General features: G+C 40.5%; 1 protein-coding gene and 1 pseudogene across 1 annotated transcript in view; one reads left to right on the top strand and one right to left on the bottom strand.

The window, feature by feature from the left end:
* TRPM3 (transient receptor potential cation channel subfamily M member 3) overlaps positions 1 to 25386 on the bottom strand; it is a 74469-nt gene that overhangs the window by 13238 nt on the left and 35845 nt on the right. The window lies entirely within an intron of this gene.
* Positions 10627 to 10982, top strand: LOC132426628 (transcription and mRNA export factor ENY2 pseudogene; annotated as a pseudogene).

The following is a 25386-nucleotide window of genomic DNA, read 5'->3' as shown; positions in this document are numbered from 1 at the left end:
TTTTATTTGATTATCTGGCATCTTTTCCAAAAGATAATGTGTCCAGTCTGATCAAATTTTCACTGTTACTAAATCCTCAGTGAGAAATATGGTGACAATGTCATGGGAAACCTTCTTTCCTCTGGTGTCAAGTTTCCATGTGGAGGGCTCCATTAATGTGACACATCTAGCCCCTTGTCCTTCTCTTGTCTCTCTATGTAGAATTGAGTAACCTGGTTGGTGGTGACTAATGTCCATGTTTCTTGATTGGATAGGACGAGTCTACTAAAAGTCTCTCAGTGAGGAGGATTTAGCATCCTTTTTCATTTTCCTCTATGGACCAGTGCCAGTCAGTAATATTAGTAAAACTGTTTCTGTAGACCCAAATTTCTCCTCTGGTTGGCTGTCTGAGGGCTGAGGTAAGCAGGCAAACCCATTTGGCCCTCACAATAAGTCATTATCTTCAACTACTTCATCATTAATAAAAGTGATATTTTGATCTCCATCTGCCTAACGCCAGTGTTCAACTCTTGGTCAATTTGAATCTTGTCCTGTCAAGAGTGAGTTATAATTTACTCGACTTCCTCAAGCTCCAACACCATGAATTACAGTGCAGTCACTTCTGTTTCTGGCATTCATTTTGCAGCAGCATCTAACAAACTTGAACCTCTGGTTCAAGTTTGTGAATGTGATCTTATTTTTTAGACGCAAATATGGCCTCTTCTGAAAGACAGTTTTTTTCTTAATGTCTTTATAGCTCCTTAAAAGGAAACAACAATTGCCACAGATTTAAAAAAAGCTTATTAAAAATGGAACCCAAACAAGGGGGCTTATGAATTTCTGGGTTGCAGTGAATGATTTCATGTAGTGAAATCCACTCGGCCAACTGACTGAAGACAGTTTCTTATTCCTGTAGGGGAAGTAGCGGCTACGAAGCACCCACCAGGTGCTGGGCACTCAGCCAGGCGAGTTGTATATGCTCACTTAATCTGCTCACCAACCCTATGATAGAGATATTATCATCCCCATTTTACAGTTAAGTAAATTGAGGCACTGAGAGTAAATCACATGTCTGAACAGGGTTTCAGAGACCTATTAGGAAATTCAGAGCCTGCACTCTGCACTCCACTGGCTTGTCTCTCACTAGGGTGACCAGGTGATTTATCATACAAAAACCAGGACATTCTTGCAAGTGAAGAGGTCATCATTAATAATTACTCTGGGATGACAAGGATCACTATAAACCAGAATTATTTAGTTTTGGACAAATCTGTACATATGATCACTCTAGGGTCTCAAACTCGTTTCTAGCAGATTTTTTAAAATAGACGCCAATTCTGGATATTTAGAAAGGGGCCTGAGTTTGTTCACTGTTCCTTTGTTCACCTATTCCTGGCTTAAAAAGGCTAAGACTCACTTGTTGCCCCTCTCTGATTCTTGAGATCCAGTTTCTAGCTCCATCTAAATAAATCACAGCTGTTTGTTATCAGAGATATTTCTTCTTCTAGCCACACAGAGGCATGAAGCTCCAGGGAAGGATTAGATCATTAAGCAAAGGAAAACAGCAACAACAATACAACAGCACCTGCATAAATTCTGTAGGGGGAAAAGATCAATTTAAAGTTTTTCTCATAAAGTTCTAGCATATCCTTGATGGAGTTGGATATAAATGCCTTCTACTTTTCTCTCTTATAAATAAATGTCTCATTACATTCTATCATTTAAGCACACTAGAGTGTCATGATGAAGAATCAGAGACAGTCAAGGCCCAGGGGCATGGGGGTGGTTAACCTCATTACCCTGCTCTGTTGAGTTGGTGTGAAACAGCCACTTGAGTTATTCCTACTGCTGCCACCAAGAGTCATTTGACATCAATACTCAGTGCTAATACTATCATTCTCGTAAATGGGTTATCCTAATGTTACACGGAAGAGCGTGGCACTCTAAGGACTGCTCTTAAAATCCTGATTCTAACGTGCAAAGAACTAGTTTGTGCATTGAAAATTATCACAAGGAGAGGTGTGTGGAAATGCCCATTTCCAGTTCTCAGCTCTTCTTACCAGTGTGTGCTCTAGTGGGATGGCTCTCAAGCCTAGCATCCTCCAGAATCACCTGGAGGATCAGCTAAAATACACACTGCTGGGCCCCACCCTCAGACCTTCTGATCAGTAGGTCTAGAATGGGACTTGAGAATGTGCATTTCTAACAAGTTCCCGGATGACGCTATTGTTGCTGGTCCACGGACCACACTCTGAGAACCAACACCCTAGCATAAAACTGTAGGGAGTGGAGATTTTGCACCTGTGAAAAGAAGTGAAATCTAAGATATGCCCCCTGGAATAAATTAAGATGAAAGCCCATGGAGTAGGACTGAAATGTCCCTGTTATACTTCTAATAGTCTATTGAAGTCTGACTAGGAGTCAGCAAACATTTTCTGTAAGAGGCCAGACAGTAAATATCTTCAGCTTTGCAGGCTAGATGATCTCTGCTGCAAGTTCTCAACTCTGCCACTGTAGCATGAAAGCAGCCAGAGACGGTGCATGAAAGATGGAGTGTGGACACGGCTATATTCCAATAAAGCTTTATTTACAAAGACAAATAATGCACTGGATTTGGCCCACAGGCCATAATTTGCCAACCTTTGAGTCTAACTAATGTGATAAATATGAATCATATATTGCAACATCTGTTAGTATGTTGAGCCCAAGTTGAGCCTATGATCAATGAGAAACCAACCAAGCTGGAAACCTGTGTCAGCCAAGCACTGACACCTGTTTTAGCTGCATGTGATTGGTTGACTATTGCCCACACCAGAAGATATGCACTCTTCTTGCAATTCAACACCTACAACCATTTAAAAACCAATGGCCCACCACTTCATCCTAATTCAACAGGGGTTTCACTGCACTGCTGGAAATTACGTATATTTAATTTACTCTCTACTTGGTACTTTGCCTAGAAGTCAATAATATCTTCCTGTGTAGTGGGATCATTGATTATCAGTTAATTCATATTTCATTTTAAATTTGTTTTTTCTTCCCCTTATTTCCAAAAGGCCCACTGGGCTGTCTTTTCTCACAGGAGGTTTACGCTGGTGGCCTGAAGATAAGCTCTCATGATGGATTTTGTTAAAGAACTAAGCTCGCTGATGCCCTGAAGAGGAGGAGGAAAAAGACAAGTGTATTTGATGGGGAGAGGTGGAAGCGGATGAGATGGGGAGGAAATTATCCAACTCCTGGGACAGGCAGAAAAGACTCGCAGCATCCCTGATGGGCAGTTCCTGGGTCTCTCCTTACTTGTCCTGTCAACAGCATTTGACACAGTTGGCCACTCCTTCCTCTTGGAAATAATGTTCTTTGTTTGGCTTCCAGAGAGCATTCTCCTCTGGTTTCCCTCTCACTTCACTAGCTGCTCCTTCTTTATCTCCTTTGCTGGTCTCTCCTCTGATAGAAGGACTGTCTCGAAGCTCAGTTCTTGGTTCTCTCCTGTCCTGTCCTCTCCTCACACACTACCTTGGTGATCTCATCCACTCACATGGTTTCACATACTGTCGACACACAGACAACTTCCATGTTTATAATTCAAGGCCAAATATCTCCACCGAACTTCAGTCTCACATAACCGTGCCCCTCTCGACGTCTCCATGCGTGCTCTGAGGCCTCTCAAATCTGACATGTCCAAAGCTAAGCTCCTGACATTGTCCCATCCCTGCCATCCCCATCCCCACAGTCTTCTCCAGACTGGAAAATGGAAACTCCATTCTTCTACTGATCAGCCTCCAAAATCTGGAACCATACCCCATATCCAATTTGATGGTAAATCTTGCCTGGTCTACCTTCGTATCATAGTTCAAATTTGACTACTTCTCACCTCAACTGCTACCACCCCTAGTCTAGTTACCATCAGCTTTTGCCTGGATTAGTGCCATTTTCTCTTGACTGGCAACTCTGTTTTCATTCCTGCTCCCAATGTGGACGACTCTCAACTCGGCAGGCACAGAGAGTCTATTGAAACATACAAGACCACTCATTCCTTTGCTCAGAACTCCACAAGCTCCCACCTCCCACAGAGTGAATGTGAAAGGCAGAGGCCTTACAGTCCTGCCTGGCCCTGGCCCTTGTTTCCTCTCTGGCCTCCGCACTCCTCTCCTACTCTTCCATCCACGTGGTCACACAGGCCTCCTGATGCTCCTCAAACATGCTGCCCACATTCCCACCTCAGAGCCTTTTTAATGTTGTTTCCTCTGCTGGAAATGGTCTCCTCCAAAACATCAAACAACTTGCTCCCTCATTTCCTCCAAGTCTTGACTCAGATGGCCCCTCTTCAGGGAGTCCTCCCCCTACTCTACTGAAAATTGCAGCCCCTTCCCTGCACTTGCCTTTCTGCCTTCTTTGCTTTTTCTCTCTCCCCAGCACTTATCACTATGCAATACACTATGTATTTTACTTGTTTGTTCTCTGTCTCCTTCCACTCAAATGTAAGCTCCTTAAGGGTGGGATTAGCACAGCCATCTGGTCTGAGGGGGCTGCTGTGAAGTGCCTTTGGGGTGCTGAGTCGGGGCTGCAGAGCCCTGGCCACGGGGATGCCAGCTGCAGTAAAGATACCGCTGGCTTTACTCGGCCAGGCAGCACCAGAGCCTTCCACTCTGGAGGGACCAAGCAGGCTTGGGCAGTTGTTTTTATCTGTGGTCACCTTGGCTGAGGGAGGTTAAAAGGCTCTTATTCAGTTTTCCAGGTACATCATAAGCATGAGAGAGGCGGGTAGGGAGAGAGAGAGGACAGTGGGGTGGGGAGAGAAGAGAGGAGAGGAAAGAGGGAGAGAGGTGGGAGGAGAGGAGAGGAAGGAGGGGGAGAGAGAAAGAGAGAGAGAGGAAGAGAGGGGGGAGGGAGGGAGCGAAGGAGGGAGGAGGGGAGGGGAGAGAAGGGGAGAGGACAAGGGGAGAAGAGAGAGGAATATGAGGAGAGAGGAGAGGAAGACGGAGAGAAGAAGAATGACAGAGACAGGGAGGGAGAGGGAAGGAGGGAGGGGGAGGAAGGGAGAAAGAGAGAGAGAGAGAGAGGGAGAGGGTGGGAGACACCTAATAGATAAAGATTGAATTTACCAAAACTAGATGGAAAGGGGGCTTGGAATTGGATTTATTTGAATTAAGGAAAATTGTTACTATGTGACATTTCCTACATACCTAAGTTTATGAACAATAATTCATACTCATAACAACAGTTCTTATTACTTGAATAATGGAAATAAATAAATCAATGGAACAAAACAAACCCTGCTCCACTCAAACCAAGAAAACAGGATAGAAAAATGGAAATACAGGGGGTAATGAACTTTCCACTTCTCCCCAAACTCCACCATGATTTCATAATAAATTCTGATGTTAACCAGAGTCAATATGCACTTCCTGTGTTCTCCCTTTGGGTGGACGAAATGCTGCTAATGAGGAAGGGTTCAGCTCAGATCTTTCTGATGACCAGGAAAGCTGACTCTTCAATCCTCAGTCCTCTGTTTTAGCAAAGGTGCACCTGTTTTTCCACCCTGCCTCATTCTACCAGAAATTGCCCACAGAACCCCATGTGGACCCAGAGACGTCAAGGCTCGTTAGCCAACAAGAACTGTTGATTCCTCTGCCTGGGATTTAGGACTTGAGTGTTTGCCTGCAGGGTTGCAGGCATGTGGGACTCTGCGAGGCTTGTGAAATCTGGCCTCCTTGCAGAACAGGGACAGCCTGTTCAGTAAGGGTAAGAGTGCTTGTTGCTTCAGTGATGGATGCCAAAAAAAAAAAAAAAAAAAAAGCTGCATGCTTATTTGGCCAGTATTAGGGCATAACATCTCTATTTTTCTCCTATTTCTCAGGGCTTAATGATCTTAAGCTGAGGGTTCAAGTTAAAAGATTTTTATTCTGTTAAAACTTATGACAACTTTATTACTGACATTCTGGGAGCACTACTTCTAGTCATTTTCCTAGCCTATATGAAATACAGGCTTACTTCCACTAGTTTAAATGGCTTGAAATGATCCAAACAGTATTTTCAAAGGATGGGCAAATTATTTTAAATCCTGGGAAGGGGCTTTGAAGGGCCCTATGACAATTGCCCTGGCCTGACCCATCTCCAGTGAAGTAAAATCTCAGCCTGCTTTTTTAAAAGACCCCTAGAGAATGAGATACCTTATCGTCTCCAAATATATCCTACTGTAAAATTGTTGATTATGGCAGAAAAGCTCTCAGTCAGCACAAGTTTTCCCATCTATTTTATGTTTGTCTAACTTTCTAAAGTTAGCTATGCATTTCTACTGAATGGTTGATCCTAATGTAGACTGAAAAGCAGCCATGGGCACTTTTCACTTTAGATAAGTGCAGAAAAATCAATACTTATTTCTTTTTCTGTGTAAATGGAAATAATGAAGCCATGATGGCATTGGCTGCTACAAAAATGTATATCCTAGACTCTCTAAATCCACAAGATAGAAATGATTTGACAACAAGCACAAGTGAACAGAAATGCAGTCAAATTTCCAGAATAAACGTTTTTATGCCCATGACAGTTGGAAGTATGCATGATGGTCTTTACCTGTACACGTTCCTATTTATTTACCCTCCCTAAATCTATGTATTATTGTTTTATTATGTGTCCCTTCCATATAGCTTTTAGTTTCTAAACTCTTCTATTACATTTTTACATCAGGCTGGAAACGAGAGTTAAAAATAAGGCCAGAAAACCAAGTATTGATGTTTACAATAAAAATTTATTGAGCACCTACCTACCTGCATGTGTCAGGCACTGTGCTAGATTTGCAGGATGACAAAAGTGAGTATGACTCAGGCTCTGCTCACATGGAGCTCACAATCTACAGGTGGTGAGGGAGGAGGTGCAGGCAGACAACCGCTCTACCAAAGAGGCAATGCTACAACACAGGTTTATACAGAGTGCTGTGGAAACGAGGGTTATGTGGTGAATAACTGAGCCTAAGAGGATCACGTGTGTGTGTGTGTGTGTGTGTGTGTATGGTTTCTGGTAGTATTTCAGAAAAAAGAAGATTTTCAAGCTAGACTTAAGAGTGTAGGTTTTTGCCAATAAGTAGAGTTGGGAGAGGTTGGAATTTCAGCAAATGTCAAAATGGGACAAAAACACATCGAACAGGGCATGTCCTTTAAGAGAAACTGCAAGTAGCTTGGAATGGGTGGGACATAAGGTCCACAGGCATTAGGAAGGAGAGGAAAGCTAGAAAAACAACAAATGAGAAGATATGGAAGGTCTTCCAGTTAGTGAAACAAGGAAGAGACTGAGTCCCACCAAGAAAGTTGCCACCAGAAGGACCTATTAGTTCTGACCAGCAACTGAGACCAAAATGCCAGTCAAACATTTGCAACCCAAATCTTTCTAATCTGAAAGGAGATCTCAGCATTCTTCCCTACGTGTAAAAGAACCTAAGTCTTATCAGAATGGTGGACAGTTACCTGTTTCAGACTCATTTGTTTACAGGAACTGTCCCAGTCCCTGAACAGAGAGTTCCAATGTGGAATGGGGTTCCTTCCTAAAAAAGAGACAGCTCCTAGCTTGAATTGGAAAATAAGTCAGATAAACAAGACAGGCAAATACCAAGAAACAGGTTTCATTAAATTTGTTCTACTCCTTCAATATTATTCTTTTGACTCCGTTATTTTCTTGATTGACAAGGTGACTTTTCATTAACAAGCGTGGCAAACAGTTCAGTGTCACAGCCAACTTCTGTCAAGCCACTTTATAAAATGAAGAGAGGGCAGATGTTTAAACTGTAACTGTCTTCTTCACACAACCTATCCTTTGAAGGGAAAATTCTTTAAAAGGCAGAAAAACTTCAAACAACACATTCAGTTGAGAGCATCTGGAAAATGGCAAATTATCACAGTACAAAGTTAACTGATCATGAATTTGGTATTTGTATTTTGGATGGTCTTCTACTTGATTGGTTGATTCTACCAGTAGTAAAAAGTCTGAATGATTAGGCTGAACATGTTACAGCATCCAAGGAAGACAATGAGATGTTCCTGATATACATGTAACCTGCCCAGAGGAAGTTTAACATCCTTTTCAGGTCACTTGATTTGAATCCAGGGCTGTCAGTCTCTGAGAATATAAATTCACTGTTTCTTACTTCCAGGGCTCCCTGGATGAAGCTCTGCTATGACCTTTAACTTACAGAGTTGTTATTTATCTCATGGAACAGTTATGAGCTCAATGATGGAAAACTTCATGTCATGGTTACCCCAATGCATTGGATGATGGTGCAATGATCAAAAAGATGCCAGTGATGACAATTGAACGTCCCTTTGCCTTCCCAGCCTCCTTCATATATTCTCAGGCATAGGATGACAAAGGGAAGTCCACGAGTCACATGAAGAAAGACTGTAGCCATGGGCACACGATCAGGAGCTCCTCTGTTTGTCTTCACCCCTACCGCCCATGCCACCACCCTGTCCTACTTCCTCCTCCTCTTGTTCCTGTGAATTCCTCTACCATCTTGCCACTAACCACTGTCCTCCACCCAAAGTTCTGCTGACGATTATTCCTAGCTGAACCAATACTCAACCCATGTCTGACACAGAGTTTGTGTTCAAATAGTTGTTGAATGAAATAATGACCCCCAAACCCTCCAAGGTAACAAAATTTTAGCGGAGTGTCTTTTTGAATGAAATAATGCTTCCTTATGTGGGGTGAAAAGAGCAAGGGTTTTGGAATCTTATCAGCCTAGGTTTATACCTGTCTGTACCACTAACTGGATATAAAACAAGGGCTTAACTACTCTGAGATGCCATTTCATCTACTATAAAGAAGGAAGATAATAATTCCTACTTTGAAGGGTTTTTGTGACTAGTGAAAGAGACAGTATATATGAAAATGCTAGCACAGTGCCTGGAATATACTTGGACCTCAATAAACGCTCATTTCTCTCTTCTCTGTCTTATGTGGTATTATTAAGATGAAAAATAATAGGGAGTAATTAATCTCTGGTGTAGTTGGATGTCTTAGAAGAGATAAACAGCAGTCACAGGGAGGGACAGTGTTAGGAATTTGTAAAGGAAATGATTATTTCTATGGTTAATTTTCTTGGTTGGGGTTTAAGAGGAAATTCATGTTGTCCATTAATTATACTTACCAATTGGGTCTAATTGGCAACTACCCCAAAATGAATAAAACAAGCGGGAATCAAGAGAGAAAAACGGCAGGCATCCTGTCAAAAAATAAAATCTTTGAAATTTCTACAACCCAATGGTTGGATTCACATTTTATTAAAGCAGACCAATCTCCCAATTTATAAATTTACACATGTGATGGCAACCCAGCTGCATATTCAGACCTATGCAAAGCATCAAACAGCACCCTGTACCAGCTATGCCTTGTCTCACTGCTCCCTCAGATAAACGGGTCCTTAAAATGAACATTCCCTTTGCTGGAGGACATAGCCTTCATTATTCTGTTTCAGCCGAGATAACTGTTGTAGTGGTTAAAGGGTTAAATGAGTTAATCCATGTTAAGTGCTTGTAACAATGCTTGGCACTTAGTAAATCCTCAAGAAATGTTTGTTTTTGTTATACTAATTATAACAATAATTATGTCTTCCAAGGCTGAATAAGTACTGGATTCCTCCCTCCCTCCCTTTAAAAACATTTTTTTTTCTGATTTCTAGAGATACATGTCTTATTCTCAGGTAATTAGCTACTTCTGACCTAAAAGAAGTACTTTTTCAGAGGCTAATGTACTTAACTTTTCTTTTTAAAAGGGAATTGAAACCAATGCCAATGTGTCACTCAACATAGCTCATGTTACTTGCTGAAGAGATCCCCACATTTCCCTCTCTTCTCTCATGGGCCAAGAAAATGACTAATTAGATAGATAGATAGATAGAACCATATATATCTATATCTATCTGTCACATATTATCTCTATCATATACCTCTTTCTATCTGTCTATCTATCTACCTACCTACCTACCTACCTTTCTATCTATCTTCCAAAAAAAAGTCGTCAAAGACATTTCATTATAACAGGTTTCCTACCAATTCTGGCTATTCTATCCCAAACTGGGAGAGAAATTTAATGGTAAATAATGTCTCTGGAGTTGTTAACTTACTAACAAGCTAGTTTTAGGCTAGATGACTCAGGCGGGATCTCATTTCAAATCTAGGCCTCAGGAGAATCTGCCTCTGCCCCTTTTTGCTCCTTCCCTAAAACAGCATTTCCAGAGGGGCCCAGATCCTTGAGTTAGGTCTTCGAGCCCTAGTGTCCTAGAATCAAGCCAGACTTCTAGAGCAGCCACAGCTTGGGGTGGTAGTTGTTGGTTGTTGGTTGGGCAGGGGACAGCTGGTTGGTAAGAGGCATAGTAGGGTCTCACCCCACTTTTCATAAAACATCACTTGGTAATTTCCTCAGTGCCCATAACTTGGCAGGGCTGCCTCTTCATAAGAATGTACTCATTGGGGAAAACACAAAGCAATATCACTTGAAGCACAAAATATAAGGGTTGGTTCTTCTGGATTATCAATAGTTTACAAAATAACAAGCCAAGGAGGGTCTAGGTCCTGGCGGCCGAAGAGTGTGGTAGGTAATGGTCGTCAGCACAAGGGTCATTTCATCACTGGGAAGGGACAGCCCTTGCCTGCGGTGATGGTGGCTAGCAAGATGAACAAAGATGCGCAGATGAGAGAAGCAATTAACCAAAAGTTGATAGAAACTGGAGAAAGAGAATGCCTCAAAGAGTGGCTGAGAGCTAAATTAACTGAATGTGGCTGGAAGGATCAGTTGAAGGCACACTGTAAAGAGGTAATTAAAGAAAAAGGACTAGAACACATTACTGTTGATGACTTGGTGGCTGAAATCACACCAAAAGGCAGAGCCCTGGTACCTGACAGTGTAAAGAAGGAGCTCCTACAAAGAATAAGAACATTCCTTGCTCAGCATGCCAGCCTTTAAGATTGAATTAGATTGCGTTGTTTTGTGGTTTTATTTCTGAAAGTAAAACTTGCCAGACTTCCCTGGTGGCACAGTGGTTGGGAATCTGCCTGCCAACGCAGGGGACACGGGTTCGATCCCTGGTCAGGGAAGATCCTGTATGCCGTGGTGCAGCTAGGCCCATGCGCCATAACTGCTGAGCCTGTGTGCCTAGAGCCTGTGCTCCGCAGCGGGAGAGGCCACCGCAATGAGAAGCCCGCGCATCACAATGAAGTGTAGCCCCCACTTGCCACAACTAGAGAAAGCCTGCACGCAGCAACGAAGACCCAACGCAGCGGGGGCGGGGTGGGGGGGAACTTGCCATAAATTAGGAATCGATTTCCCAAAATAAAATCCTTTTTTGTATGATGGTATACAGTTTTCAGTAATGATGCATACAATTGTATTGATTTTTTTCCCTAAATGTGTTATTTTAATAAATATCTCATGAATTAAAAAAAAAAAAGTAACAAGCCAAGAGTAACTACTGTACATTTTCCAGAAAGTTACTAATTAGCACCTTCCTGAGAACATAAATTCAGTTTGGGAGCACACACCTCCCCAGGCCACTCCACCACTTTGTGCAACAATTAGACAGCTTGTTAAATATTAGGAGCAAAACCTCAAAGAGCTGATGACACAAACCCTCCTGGAAATTTACCACAAAAGCGCTTGTTTAAGGAACCAAGCACAAAATTGGCTTAGTTGCGTCTTTCCTGCAGACTGAACAGCACACTGGTATTTTTAGTTTCTTTCTTTCCCCCCACAGTTACCAAGTCCTAATGAACAAAAGTTAAATGACATTTTAGTGCGGATCAACCAGATTTTTGCCGATTTGCTGCACGGCTAAAAATGGAAATGTCTGAACATCCAGTGTCTGTTGATTGTGATTCCAATTCTCTTGATACTTCCTTGCTTACCCTTCAAGATGCAGTGGAGAAATGGTCTCAAGGGGAAAAACTGGAGAAGAAAGGGCTAAGGATTTTGCATCAAATACGCTGATATCCTAAGTGCCCTGCTTTTATTCCTTGCTCAGGTGCCTGGAGAACCTTTTCTTATTTGAGTTCCCCTGGTGCTTTGTTAAACAGAATAAGAGAAGTACCTCCCAAACTAAGGTAATGACAATGCTGAGCAAAGAGTAGCAGTTAGGAGTTTGGAGTCGTGAGTTCAGGTAAAAGCTGTGCCAGTTAATTCACTGTATGAATTTAGGTAGGACACTTGATTGACCTTTTCCAAGTGGGCTTTCCTATCTGGAAAAAGAAGGCAATGAACTAGGTGAAATATATATATATATAAAATACCAATGATAATATATAGTTATGGATATATAGAATCCCATGAGTATGAATAGCTCTGCTTCTGCCCCATCTATATATCTATATCTATGTATACACAATAATGTTCCATTTATCATATTACACTATATTCTATTTTTACATCATTCTATTAAGGAGGGTCAATAAAAGGGAAACAATGAAACATCTATATCTTATCCTTATGATTTTGATGATCGCGTTTCCTAAAGAAACAAACTAAGCCTAGTTCGCATATAGACCTTATTTATATTTGCAGCTGAAATTTTGCTTATGAAGATAGGAAAAACAATTTAATGAAAGTAAAATAAATGTAATTAGACCACATGCTGTGCACTACCTTTCTAAACATTGAAAGCTTTCACCCGCATGGCTTGCAATCCATTGCCCACATTCCATCTGTCAAAATCTTCCTGAGAATACCTTGACTACACCGCCCCCATGAACATTCCATCCAGAAATGCTTTCTGTCTGAATTCCTGTTGTATTTCGTATCATTCAAGGGCATTTGACACTTGTTGCTGTTTAATGCAGCCCTTTGCATACTGAGAGCCCGTGGAGCACAACAGTTGAGGCATGGACACAGGCAGACTTCTTGGGTCTGCCACTTTTTAGCAGTCTGACCTTGGGGGCTATTACTTGACCTCCTTTGTGCCTCAGTTTTCTTTTTGGCCAATGGGAATAATAATGGTACTCACTTCATGGGGTCGTTGTAAGGATTGAATCAGTTATTCCTTGTAAAGTTTTAGAATAGCACTCAATAGCTAGTTATTGCTAACTTATTTGTAAAACTCTAAGTTCTTCAAGTGCACAATTATGTGTTATTTATCTTGCCACCTCTATAGTGCTTTATATATTGTAGGCACACAAGCAAATACTGGTGGAGTAACAGAAGAACTATCAAGGGGAAAATAACAGAGGGAGCGATCACTACTTATTTTAGATGACAGATATTTTGAGTTCTCGTTCTTGCCATATTTTGAAAAGCTGACGAAATTCTGACATGTATTTTGGCTCCATACAGAGCATCTAAAGAGTACAATGGAGTCAAGAATATAGTGGGAGCCATTTTTTCCAGTGTGAGCATCACAGACAATACTCAATATGAAATGGCTGTTAAATGAGCTGTGTGTGAGCCTACTCCATCATGGGGAGTAGGATCCAGGGAGAGGGGAGCTGGACTTTGGGGTGCCCAAGAGCCTAATAAAAGGAAAATGAACAATTTAGCTCTACTGAATTGTGCTCATGGTAGAGGTATAGAAGTAGGGCATTTTCAGGAGCCCCATTATACTAGGCTACCTGGTTATGGCTAAGGATTGGGAATAAATTTAGGCTATTTTGTCATTTACCAACTCCAAACAGGGAAGATAATTTTGGCTCTGATTCCAGCCACTATCAAATATAAGATTCAAACCTGTTATGTTGTCTTATTGTTTTATACACATCCTTTATATGATTTGAGAATATTATTCTCCATGGCATGTCTTTAACCAGCCTCTTCCATTAGGTCTCCTGACTTGACTCTTTCCTTTTGTCTTAGATGAAGCAAAGAATTGCCAGCAGACTCAGTGAGCAAGAGAAATCAAGGTGTGTCAAACACAGCTGTGTTGGCTCCTTACCCACAGGTCAAGAATGATAAACATACACTTGTGGGAAGAAAGTACTGGACATGGATAGGCTGACGACTTCCAAAAAGTTCTCTTCCTTCATCTATCCTTCCTCCTCTCTCCCTCTCTCCATCCCTCCTTTTCTCTCTCCCTCCCTCCTTCCCTTCCTTCCTTCCTTTTATAAAAGCTATATTTGGTCATTGTCAAAAAACAACACTGAGAGGTTTTTAAAAGGTATTTAGTGGAAAATGTCAGTTCTCATCTTACTTCCCTTACCTCAAAAGTCTCATTCTCTAGAAGCTATAATTGTTCATCTGTGTCCTTTAAGATATTTTGTAAGCACATATACACACACACACATAATTTTAAAAAACATAAATGTGATCATAAACACACAGTTCTACTGTTGTACAATAGGCTTTAACTTAAGAAAAGGACATAAAAACTACCATTGGGTATCTTTCAATAGGAGCCCAAACAGAGCTATTGCATTATCTATAATAACTTCACAGTCTTTCACTGTATGTCTACATATAATTTAATTAGTCACGTATTGGTGAATCTTTGAATTATTTCCATTTTTATTACCATAAACAATATGGCAATAAATATGCATAAAATAAATCCCTAGAAGTAAAATTACAGGGCCAAAAGGTATGTGCATTTAAAATTTAATAGGGGTAGCCAAATTATCTTCCAGATAAGGTTGCCCATACTTGCACACCCTCCAGTACAGATTTCCATACACACTTATTGACACCAGACATTTTTAAATTCTGTTTTTTGTCAATTTGATAGGTTAAAAAAATTTCATTGTTGTCTTAGCTTTCATTTCTTTAATTTTTTTTTTTTTTTTTTTTTGCGGTACGCGGGCCTCTCACTGTTGTGGCCTCTCCCGTTGCGGAGCATAGGCTCTGGATGCGCAGGCTCAGCGGCCATGACTCACGGGCCTAGCCGCTCCGCTGCATGTGGGATCTTCCCGGACGGGGGCACAAACCCGTGTCCCTTGCATTGGCAGGCGGACTCTCAACCACCGCACCACCAGGGAAGCCCCATTTCTTTAATTTTGAGTGAAGTTGAGCATTTGTATTTTCTTCCCCAAGATTTTCCTGTTGATATACTTTGCCCATTTTCTTACAGGATTCTCCTTTAGGATTTGTAGATGCCCTTTGCTTTTTATGTAAATAAGCTCTTTGTCATGGTTGCAAATATTTTCTTTGCTTTCCCAATTGTTCTTTGAATTTATTTATATTATTTTCTAATGGGGTTTCTAAACATTGAATCTATTTTCTACAGAAACTTAGTTTGTCTGAATGGAAAAGTCACAATACCTCTGAGTTTGGTACTATAAAAAGATGAGGGAAAAAGATATAGGCAAGACAGAAACAAGGCCAAGAAACTGTTCTATTCAAAGAATACCCAGAGAGGAAAGGCAAGGTTTATTTTTAAAGTGCCGGCCTGTGGTTTCATTAAATCTGTACGGCAATAGATCCTCGTAGGCTTTATTCACTTAAGATAGAAAAGAAACCCCAACTGCTTTTAGCTCTATCTTTTTGGTTTTACTGAGGTACACAAGCTAAAATCAAAAGAAAAACTAACTAGGGTTGGATCAGTAATACACATGTATCTCAGTCTCTAAAACAAGGTGACCCAGCTCACCATTTGTTAAGAGAAGTTCTACTAATTAATCTTTTTATAACTGTCAGTGTCAGGAAATACTCTTAATTATATATTTATAGGCATTCAGAAGGTTTCAAGAGCCTTTCAGCTGTATCTTGCCAAATTATTACTTATCACTTAGGGGTTATAAAATGTAGGAATGTCAAACTGGATAACTGGTATAAAACAGCTTTAAATCCCTCACAAATGCATCTGCTTTCCAGGTCTCCTCAAACGTTTCCTCAACAGAGTTGGACGATGTGCTGCTGCTTTTTTACTCTCTAAGATGGGTTTCTCGTCCTTTTTCCCCAACTGGGCCAAGGCCCAGTTACAACCTTTCCCCCTCAGGAAGGATTTGAGAGGCGAGCAATCTCCATTCTCCTGCCTGTTACCAAGAGTACAGTCCTGTGTAGGTCACATGAGAATTATTTCCTAGGATTTATCTTTGAAAAATTAATATCAAGTACAATGTCACAGAAACACGGAACTGAATCTCTTCTATTTATTTTTAATATTTAGGCATTTAAAGGTTACAAATGATGTGCAAGAAAATATGTGGCTATGGATCCATTATGGAATGTGCACAAATTATGCATAGTAGAGCCTGTGCAATTACTTTGAGGCTAGGAGGATCTGTTTGAGTTAACCTAAAAAGTTAACTAAACCAGGATGGTCTAAAGTAATGTATATAATTTTAGACAGCTAGTCTCAATCCCATTTCAAGGGGAAATTACAATTTCCAGAACCAGTGGAAGACTCTTCAGCTACATATCACTAAGAAACACACACGTGAAGAGTGAAAGGGCATGATATGAAGCATATGCTACAGGAGTCATTTATGGACAAAGCTACTCAATGAACACACTAGAACATGTAGGTGTACCTTATTTATGAATGGCAGGTATGTTTTACCTCATGTGCCAACTCCAGCCAATTCTTAATAACCATCTGTAATGCTATGCTGGAAAGGTGTGGCAAAAAGTGCTGGCTGTGCCTAATATCTATTTTCCTCCTTCATAGTGATAGAATTTTAGCTGTATGCCCAGGATAAAGACTACATTTTTGAATCCCCCTTTTGCTAGGTGTAAATATGTGACCAAATATTGGCACATAGGATGTAAGCCAAAATCCTGTATACGACTTTCTCATTGTGCCTTTAAGGGAACAGGTTATGACTTTTTCCTGATTCCTTCTGAGCAGAATGTAGATGTGACAGTGAGTTCCCGCAGACCATGAAAACAGGGATGTGCAGAGCAAAAGAAAGAAGAAATCTGAGTCCTCAACATTGTGAGGCTACCACAAAAGGCCTGGACTCATGTTCAGAGTAACACATGCATAAGGAATAAACTCCTGTCTCATTGAGGCATCCATTGTTTTGAGTCATTGTTACAGCAGCAGAATCTGTGTCTTAATGAATGCAAAATGGTCCTGAGCTGTAACAAGGCTCAGTGGGAAAAGTGTCCCGCTAGGTCTGCAATGTCAGTAGTGGGCAAGGGACCCGATGGTTCCATGCCAACTCTAACCTCTCCAACTTACTCCAAAATGGAAAACTTTCCAAGGAAACTCTGATGTGACTCATACCTTAGACTTTCCCTTTGTCATATGCCTCCCTCTCTGTGCTATTGTTGACACTCAGGCTTCGTCTCTCTGTATTTGGTATAAATACAAAGAAATGAGACTTACTTAACAGTCATAATAAGAATAAAAATAAATAATTTATGTAGTATTTATGATACAAATTATTTATTTATATATAAATGACTACAATCCTTTAAAATAGCCTCCCAGGAAGCTACCTGCTTATTTCAATAATGCTGCTGTTGCTAAAATATTTTTGGAATTTTTTGGAAATTGTAAATTCACACATTTCTTATAATAATATGACTGGGTCAAAAATCACTAAAATTTGTTTCATGCCAAATCAGCAACTCTTTATCGAGCACTTACTATGCATGACATTAACTGTAGTTTTGGTGTCAGAGAGGTTGGTAAATAGTAAGGATTTAATAGTAAGGATGTCAGTAGTATTCTTTAGATAATCTATGTCAAATTTCCAGGGTAAGTTGGCTTCATAATTTAACAAGAGAAAAATACTAATACGTATAAGGGGTCTATTACAGTCCAGGGAAATGAGAGACATATACTAGAAATGAAATGTGAATTTTTAAAAAGCACTGCTTTATGGCATTTTACATCATGAATTTATTCATTCACTCAAGATTTATATTACTGCCCTGCTCCCTTATTTCCAACATAATTCTCAGTAATACATAGATTAAAAATTAGAGGTCTCTTTGTATTCAGTTTCAAACGCTTTATTCTCCTAGAACCTTGGTTTATTAAAATATTCCCTTGGCAATGAATTCTAGGTTAGTAGGCTCTCCAGGGGCCTGCAGGTAAAGCAACCACATTTCTGGGCTTCTGTTTCTACCCCCAAATCAGCTAATAATGGTGGACTGTAGGATTTCTCTGAACATCAGGGACTCTGACAGTAGAGCCCCCAGCATTGAGCACATTTCTGGAGTCACTGAGCCTGAAACATACAAAGCAGTGGTGCTAAGAGCAGGTGCTGCCGAAATGGAAATTCTGATTTACTTCTTGAGTCAGTTCTGCCTGTTAAGCAGGTCAGTGTGTCTCTTCAAATGAAAAACAGCTTCCTTACAGCCATTATGGCAGAAAGGTCAATTCAAGTCCATTTACAGTTTTCAAATAAGCTGAGAGCTCTAACACAGATGATGACTTTGGTCCTCATCCAGAAGAGAACTGATTCAGAGCAAATGAAGTTGGATATAAGGGAGAACTTCCCAACAGCAAGGGATGTTAGGATCTGAAGGACATGTCAGGGCTGACATCCAGCCTATGATGTGGATTGAGGACACTAAAGTCTTCATAGGTTGTTCAATATTTTAAATCTCACTGCTGGCTCATGATTGCTGCTTTTTCTACGTCTTTAGACTAGGACAGAGTATCTTGGAAGTGTGTGGCCCTGCCACATCAGGTGTGGGCTATTGGAAAGATTTGGGGAAAAAAAAAAGAAAAACAAAACTCAAGGAAACATACAGGGTAGTGTTTCCTAAGGGATGGATTGGCATTTGGTCCAGGCAATTCTGCATATGAAACCGTCCTGCACAAGGTAGAATATTAACATTCCCTCCTCCTCTCTGTGTCATTTGGGAGCACCAGAAATTGTATCAACCAAACCCCTCTGATATTTTAAAATACCTCCTACGGGACGCAGTGTCACCTTAGTTGAAAACTACCACAGCCATGTTTAAGAATTATCACCAAAAAATGGTGGTAATGGAACAAGGATACAGTCATGAGTATTTTTTCTGATTATGGAAATTTCACTGAAACAAAATGCTGTAAATTGATGAGTGTCACATCACAAAGATGATCTTTTTAAAATAAAATGTCCTGGAACCCATGAGACTTCACTCTATGGATTAGTCTGTTCATGGGACTCCTATACCAAATAACTCAGTGGAAATCAGAAACATCTGCTCCCATCATAAAGCATAACTTATCAGGGATGACATTCGGTGCTACTGGGTGACATTATTATCGTTATTATTTTTTGTTAGTTTGTGTGAGTAAGCACACAGTCATATATAAATTGGTGTACTGGCTTAGGGACTGCATAACAAAACATCTGTTCTTTTTTCCCAGAGAATTCTAAATAGCAATATCCTCAAATACCAAATTTGATTGTTTCATGAATTCTGTGATCATTTCCGCTACTTGTTTGCTTAGAACTGCCAAGCAGATTTTAATCTACTGCTTTAGAGAAAGTATTCTTTGTGGCTTCATTAGATGAGGCTATGCTCAAATGTCAGTTGTTACTCTGGGGCAAAGAAAATGCAGAGTATCAAATTCTCTTTCAAGAAAACCCTGACAGTGGCAAAAGCAATGGTTACAAAAATCTAAACCTACTCAGACATCCCCATTCATTAGTACTGCAGAATGGGTGTATCTATAATGACTACCATGGGGACAGAGTCTCTTAGACTAGATTTAGTCTGACACAGATTTCACTTTATAGTATGAAGATGACAAAGTTGGAAAATTCTAGCCTCATAATGAAATTTCCTACAAAGTTAATGTTCACAAATTAATTAAGATATGTAATCCAAATAAAACTTTGCATTTAGCCAAACTTAAAATAAAATTCAAACACAACGGAGTATAACACTTTCATCAATTAGAGCCCAAAACAAACTAGATTTCTGTCCTCTTCCTCCAATCTCCTTTTTAAACAAAACAGTAAATTATAAGAAGGAAATCTGATATTGGCCCAAATCTTAACTTGACATATAAATCTTATCTTATATATTAGGGACCAATTCACATTTAGCCCAAATTCTAACACCTCCACCAAACAGAGTTCTCTGCAAACTTAACTGACATTCATAATGATTGCTCCAAGACACTAGAATAGCTTGACTCTCTAAAGAAATATGAAATTTTCTCCATTATATTCTTCACTCAAGCAAGAGGAACAACTACAGTTTAGAATATATTTTCAACAATGAAAAAACATGAGTTTTCTGTTTATTGCTGCAATGATCAAGACTTTAAATGAACTACTCTTTAAGAAGTAATGTTAATAGAGGCTTGATAATATGTTTCAGAATATAATTTTGAGTCTCATTGTTTTCTTTGGACCCTTTCTGTAACCCCAGAGATCCATGGCTTTTCCCTAACAAGCAGAGACAGGTTCGCTTTGTGGTAAAGATATTCTGACAGACATCCTAGACTCTGATGGGCTTCGAATGAAGGTCTGGATCTCAGGTTGGAATCTATGGCAGCCCATCAGGCTATATCAACACAGAACATGGTTTCCCACTAGGGGACCGCTGTGCCACCGAGAAGGCAGGAAGGGAATCAGTGTTTCTGAACTGCCACGTGCCAGAATCCTTTCATAGGTTGACTCATTTAATCACCACACTGTGAAAAATTATCATCCCTGGTTCACAGACACAGAAACAAAGTCTGAGAGAAATACAGTAATTTACCTAAGGTCACAGAGCCATGAAGATCTGAACCCCCAGGTCTCCCTGTTTCTCTCAGCTTATACCACTGGCAAGAGGCAAAACCTTCCTTTTTTCCCAAAAGTTATGTTCTTCCCTTCAAACGCTTCCAAGAAAGCCACAATTGCTGGGGATTTTTCTAATCTTCCTTTTTAAGAACTGCAAGGTAATATTTGTTTTAAATGTTTTTTGGCCAGCTTAGTGTAGAATTTGGGACAAGAGAAAATGATTATCAAAATTTTAGATAAATTTTAACATGTGATAACATAGTTCTTAATTTTTATTTTTTTGAAAGAATTGTTAAAGGATACCTGGATCAGTATTTTCCATTATGTTGCTACTAAGTTAAGGAAATACTTTAAAAATCTACCTTGCGTGTGGCCCACGCAAGTTAAAGAAATGCTTTGGTGCTGAAATAGTTATAGATGAAATGATACACTGTTTGGATTTCTTTCAAACTTACCCGGAAGAAGATGTAGGTGGTTATATACATAGAGAAAACAAGATTGGCTATAGGCTGATAAACGTAGAGTCTGGGTGATAGTTACAGGGGTTATTATAATATTCTCTAATTTTTTTGGAAATTTTTTAAAAGCAAAAATGTATGCAGAAAATATGCTTGGGATTTTATAGGTTCATCAGGCTACTTACACGTTACTTTCTGGAGCAGTCCCTTGGTATTCAGTCTTTCTGGAGCAGTCCCTTGGTATTCAGTCTTTCAGGTAACACGTGTTTATTGAACAGCTACTACGTTCCCAGCATTGTGCTAACTTGATTCAACTTATATGAATATGTAAACAACAATAAAATATGAGGAACTGCTTATTATGAACCTTTGTTTACTTAAATGGTTTGAACTTAACATATGTAATGCTTGGCAATACTAACTAAAGGTGTGGGTCACCTTTGATAATTCTCTTAATCACTTCTCTGCACCTTATTCTGATCTTTTAGATGAATGATTTTATGTTCTCGTGAATGGGCACAGATGTGGGTGGGAAAGCACTGCTTTCATCCAGACACTGACAATACTCCTGGGATATAGGTATAAAGAGTACACATAGCCTCACTCCCTTGCCTCTCTCTTCCTCTTTTCTACTTGCCTAGCAAAATCCCAACAGGCTCTCAACCCAAGTCTCTGCCTATTCTACTACTCAAGCTGAACATGCCTGGAAAAAAACACACATCCCTGATGATTCACGCCACTGCAAATTTATGACCACAAATATCAAGTGGGCAGTCTTACATTTCCCTAGTCAGCTCTCTCTCCCAGGCTCTACACTTGTTTTTTCTATTTTCTTCCTAATCTTCTACACCTCTTCCCTTTCCACACTCTTAGCCAATGACCTCCTGTATTATTTTCTTCAGATATAGAAAGCATCTATAAAGAACTACCTGATCTTCCCAGCAGAAAATGTTCCATCCCACCTACATCTGCGCACATAAACTCTGCCTTCCCTCCTGCTACCCAGGATGAAATTCTTCCTGTTCTACCTATGGCCACGTTCTTCATTTGTGCACGGAATCTCATCATCTCCCTCCTTCTCAAGGACTTTGTCTCAACTCCCCAGAGATTAGTCCTCAACTCCCTTTTCTGTAAAAACTTACTCCTTAGGGGCTCCCACTAGCCCCATTCTTTGAAGAATATACTGGTGTCTGTAAGGATGACTGTTCAGCATCCTTGATGTGTCTATTCCTCCCCCTGAATGCTCAACTCAGTAGCAAGTTCTCTTGAGTTCTACCTTCAAAATGTATCTTAGGACCAATATCGTATGATTCTACTTATGTGAGGTACCTAGAACAAATTCATAAAGACATGAAGTTGAATCATGGTTACGGGGGCTGAAGGGAGGGAATAAAAGTGTTTAATGTGTACAGAGTTTCAGTTTGGAATGATGAAAAGTTCTGGGGATGGATAGTGGTGATGATTACATAACAATGTAAACGTACTTCATAGCACTGAACGGTATACTTAAAAATGGTTAAACTGATAAATTTTATGCTATATATATTTTACCACATTAAAAGAAAGATCAGTTAAGAAAACAGATATGTATAAATTTGAATCCAACTGCTTTTTACTACTTTTATTGCTGTCACCCTAATTCAAAACACTATCATCTCTCACCTGCATTACGGCAATAGCCTACTGAAACATCTACCTGCTTTTAATCTTGCCCCCTGCGTCAGTTGGATCTCTACACAGAACAGCAGAGTGATGTTTTAAACCACAAGGGAGATCCTATAACTTGCCAGATCAAAACTCGGTCAGAATAAAATTCAACTCTTTACAAAGGTCGTACTCTTCATCAAATACCTGGGTCTTTGTTCCTGCTTTCACTCCCTCCAGAATGCTCTTTTCAGAGCTGGCTCCCTCACTTCATTCAGGTCTCTGCTCATATATTACACCATACCCAATCATCTAATCTAAACTATCCTCCCATCACACACATGTGCATGCATGCAGACATGTGTACCCATGACACATACATATATCCCTTCCTCTGCTTTATTTTTAACAGCTCTCTTACTACATATATTTGCCTATTTACTTATTTACTTACTACTCTGCCCCTCTTGACGTAAGCTCAATGAATTATCTACTGCTGCTTTTCTAGACCTTAACCATGACTGGTACATAATAGGAGTTCAAGAAATATTTGTTTGCTAAAGGCATTATGGGGATTGTTTGAGGATTTGCATGTTAAATTTGAAGTTTAGAAAATTTCAGATGGAAGAGTGTTCCTAAGTGGCTCACGTCGGAAAGGATTCTCCTTTAACAGCAAAGAAGTCCTTCAGTAACCAATGACAACACTTCAGTAAGGACTGTTAACAGCAAGAATGAGTGGAGGGAGGGGAGAGTTGAGATAATGGATGCCAGAGTGCTGAGAAAAGTCTAAGATGCTGGTGCTTATAATATTTTATTATTCATAATTGTCATGTTGATGAGAAAGGGCTTAAAGGTCTCTTGAAAATATTCTTCAGAAGATTATGCTATTTATGCAAGAAATAGACTTGTGGAAAGAATCCTATGGTACGCATGTCATCCCTAAGTGATGAAGAGGAATGGCACTTTAATGAGTAAAATGCTGAGTGTATTCAGACACCTCCAGGGTCGTGCTAAGTGTAATAGGTGGTGATAGTATTATTGTGGTATCCTGGTGGAGGGTCTAATTTCAGGAGGCTAAACTGGGGTTTCCCAAAATTGAGTTCCCCTGTTGTATTTTAGATTTCTTAGACTTTTGAAGAGGGAAATTAAGAAGTAGGTGAGATTTTTAGAATTGTTATAGAATAAAATTTTATTTTAATAAGAAGAATTACATTATCACTAATTATGATATAAAGAAAAAAATAGTGTTCAGATTAGAACAGAGAGTTACATTAAAGGTCTATGTTCTTAGTTCTGCTGTTTCTTATTTTAACCAGGTCAACTTTTCCTCCTTTTTTCTCAGTCAGTCCTATTCTGGAGACTTCCAGGTTCTCAGTGGGCACTTTGCTTTACAGCTAACTGAATGGAGATCTCAAGGTCCTGCTCTACTTCCGGAGCCTGGGTCACTCCTTAAGCTCTGAGGCCCTCGCTGCTCCTTCCCTGCTTTGTGGGGTGAATGCAGTAAAAAGAGAAGTAGAACTAATGACTCCTGAGTCTGACTTGGAGGGCGACCTGCAATCTCCATTTGCCTGTGATGGAGGTGGCCCAGGGACATGGGACTTTCAATGCTAAATCTGAGAAAGTCCCTGGGAAACTGGGACAAGTTGGTCACCCTCCCACTACTAAGTTCAAGGATAGAACTGGTAGAAGAGCTAAGGCATGGCATCATTCACTACAGCTTGTGGCAAATTCTTGGCCCTGAGCTTGTAACTTCCTGTGACCTCAGGGATCTCCCCTGGGCATCTTTAACCTTCTTCTTCTTATTTAATTATTTGCACTGAATGGGAGTCTGTGAATTCCTATTAAGCCTCAAATACAGTCCCCAAAACAAAGAGGAAAATTGTGTTTATAAATTATGACGATTGCAATGACTATTTGCCTCTCTCTGCCCCCATCCTGTTCCAGCTACTATCACTTAACCCAACCTAGGGGCTCAGCCTCTACCCCAGATCCGAGGCCTAATCCTGTTTGTGGACTCGGAACATTTTAGGAGTCTCAAGCCAGCTTCTCTGACCTGGTGCTTCAGCTTGGAACCTGGGTCTGTGTTTATCCCCTACTTTGCACCCTAGACCCTTGACTGGGATTTCACTTGGCAATGTGTTTGCATGCCACTACCTGCCCTGATGTGCTCGCAAGGATCCAGTGTCACACGAGTGGCATGAGGCATGTGCCTGGGGTCCTGGCTCCTCCAGCATCCCTGATGCCCTGACCACCAGCCTTGGCCTTCTCCTGGACTCTATGCTGCTGGGCTCTGCTCCTCACGGAGGCCCGGCCACTGTCTATGAGCCTCCCCTTCAGGGCAATCCCCACGCATAGCAACTCTGTGAGCTTTGGAGACAGGTGCTTCCCCAGGCACAAAGGTTACAAAACAATGTCCCCTCTGGGATGACTAATTAGAAAAGAGTATCCTTTCCTTGGGCACCTATAAGGCACAGGGCTTGGCAGACAGAGCCCTGACTGGGTTTTAACTCCTGCTGGCACCATCGTAGCTGGGTGTTTAAACTTACACAACCGCACACCTAGCTCTCCTCCTAACACTAACAAATACCTGGCCCAGCTGCCACCAGGACCTGGCACAATGGCATGCTTTGTGTGTCTGGACAAATTTGGTCTCACTATTGAGCACTGAACTTGACCCTGCATTTGCTCTTTGTCTACCCTGCTCCCATCTTCTTCAG

This window comes from Delphinus delphis, chromosome 6 (assembly GCF_949987515.2).
Source record: "Delphinus delphis chromosome 6, mDelDel1.2, whole genome shotgun sequence".
NCBI lineage: Eukaryota > Metazoa > Chordata > Mammalia > Artiodactyla > Delphinidae > Delphinus > Delphinus delphis.
Note: the sequence above shows the minus strand (reverse complement) of the source record. Positions and strands in the feature narration are given on the sequence as shown.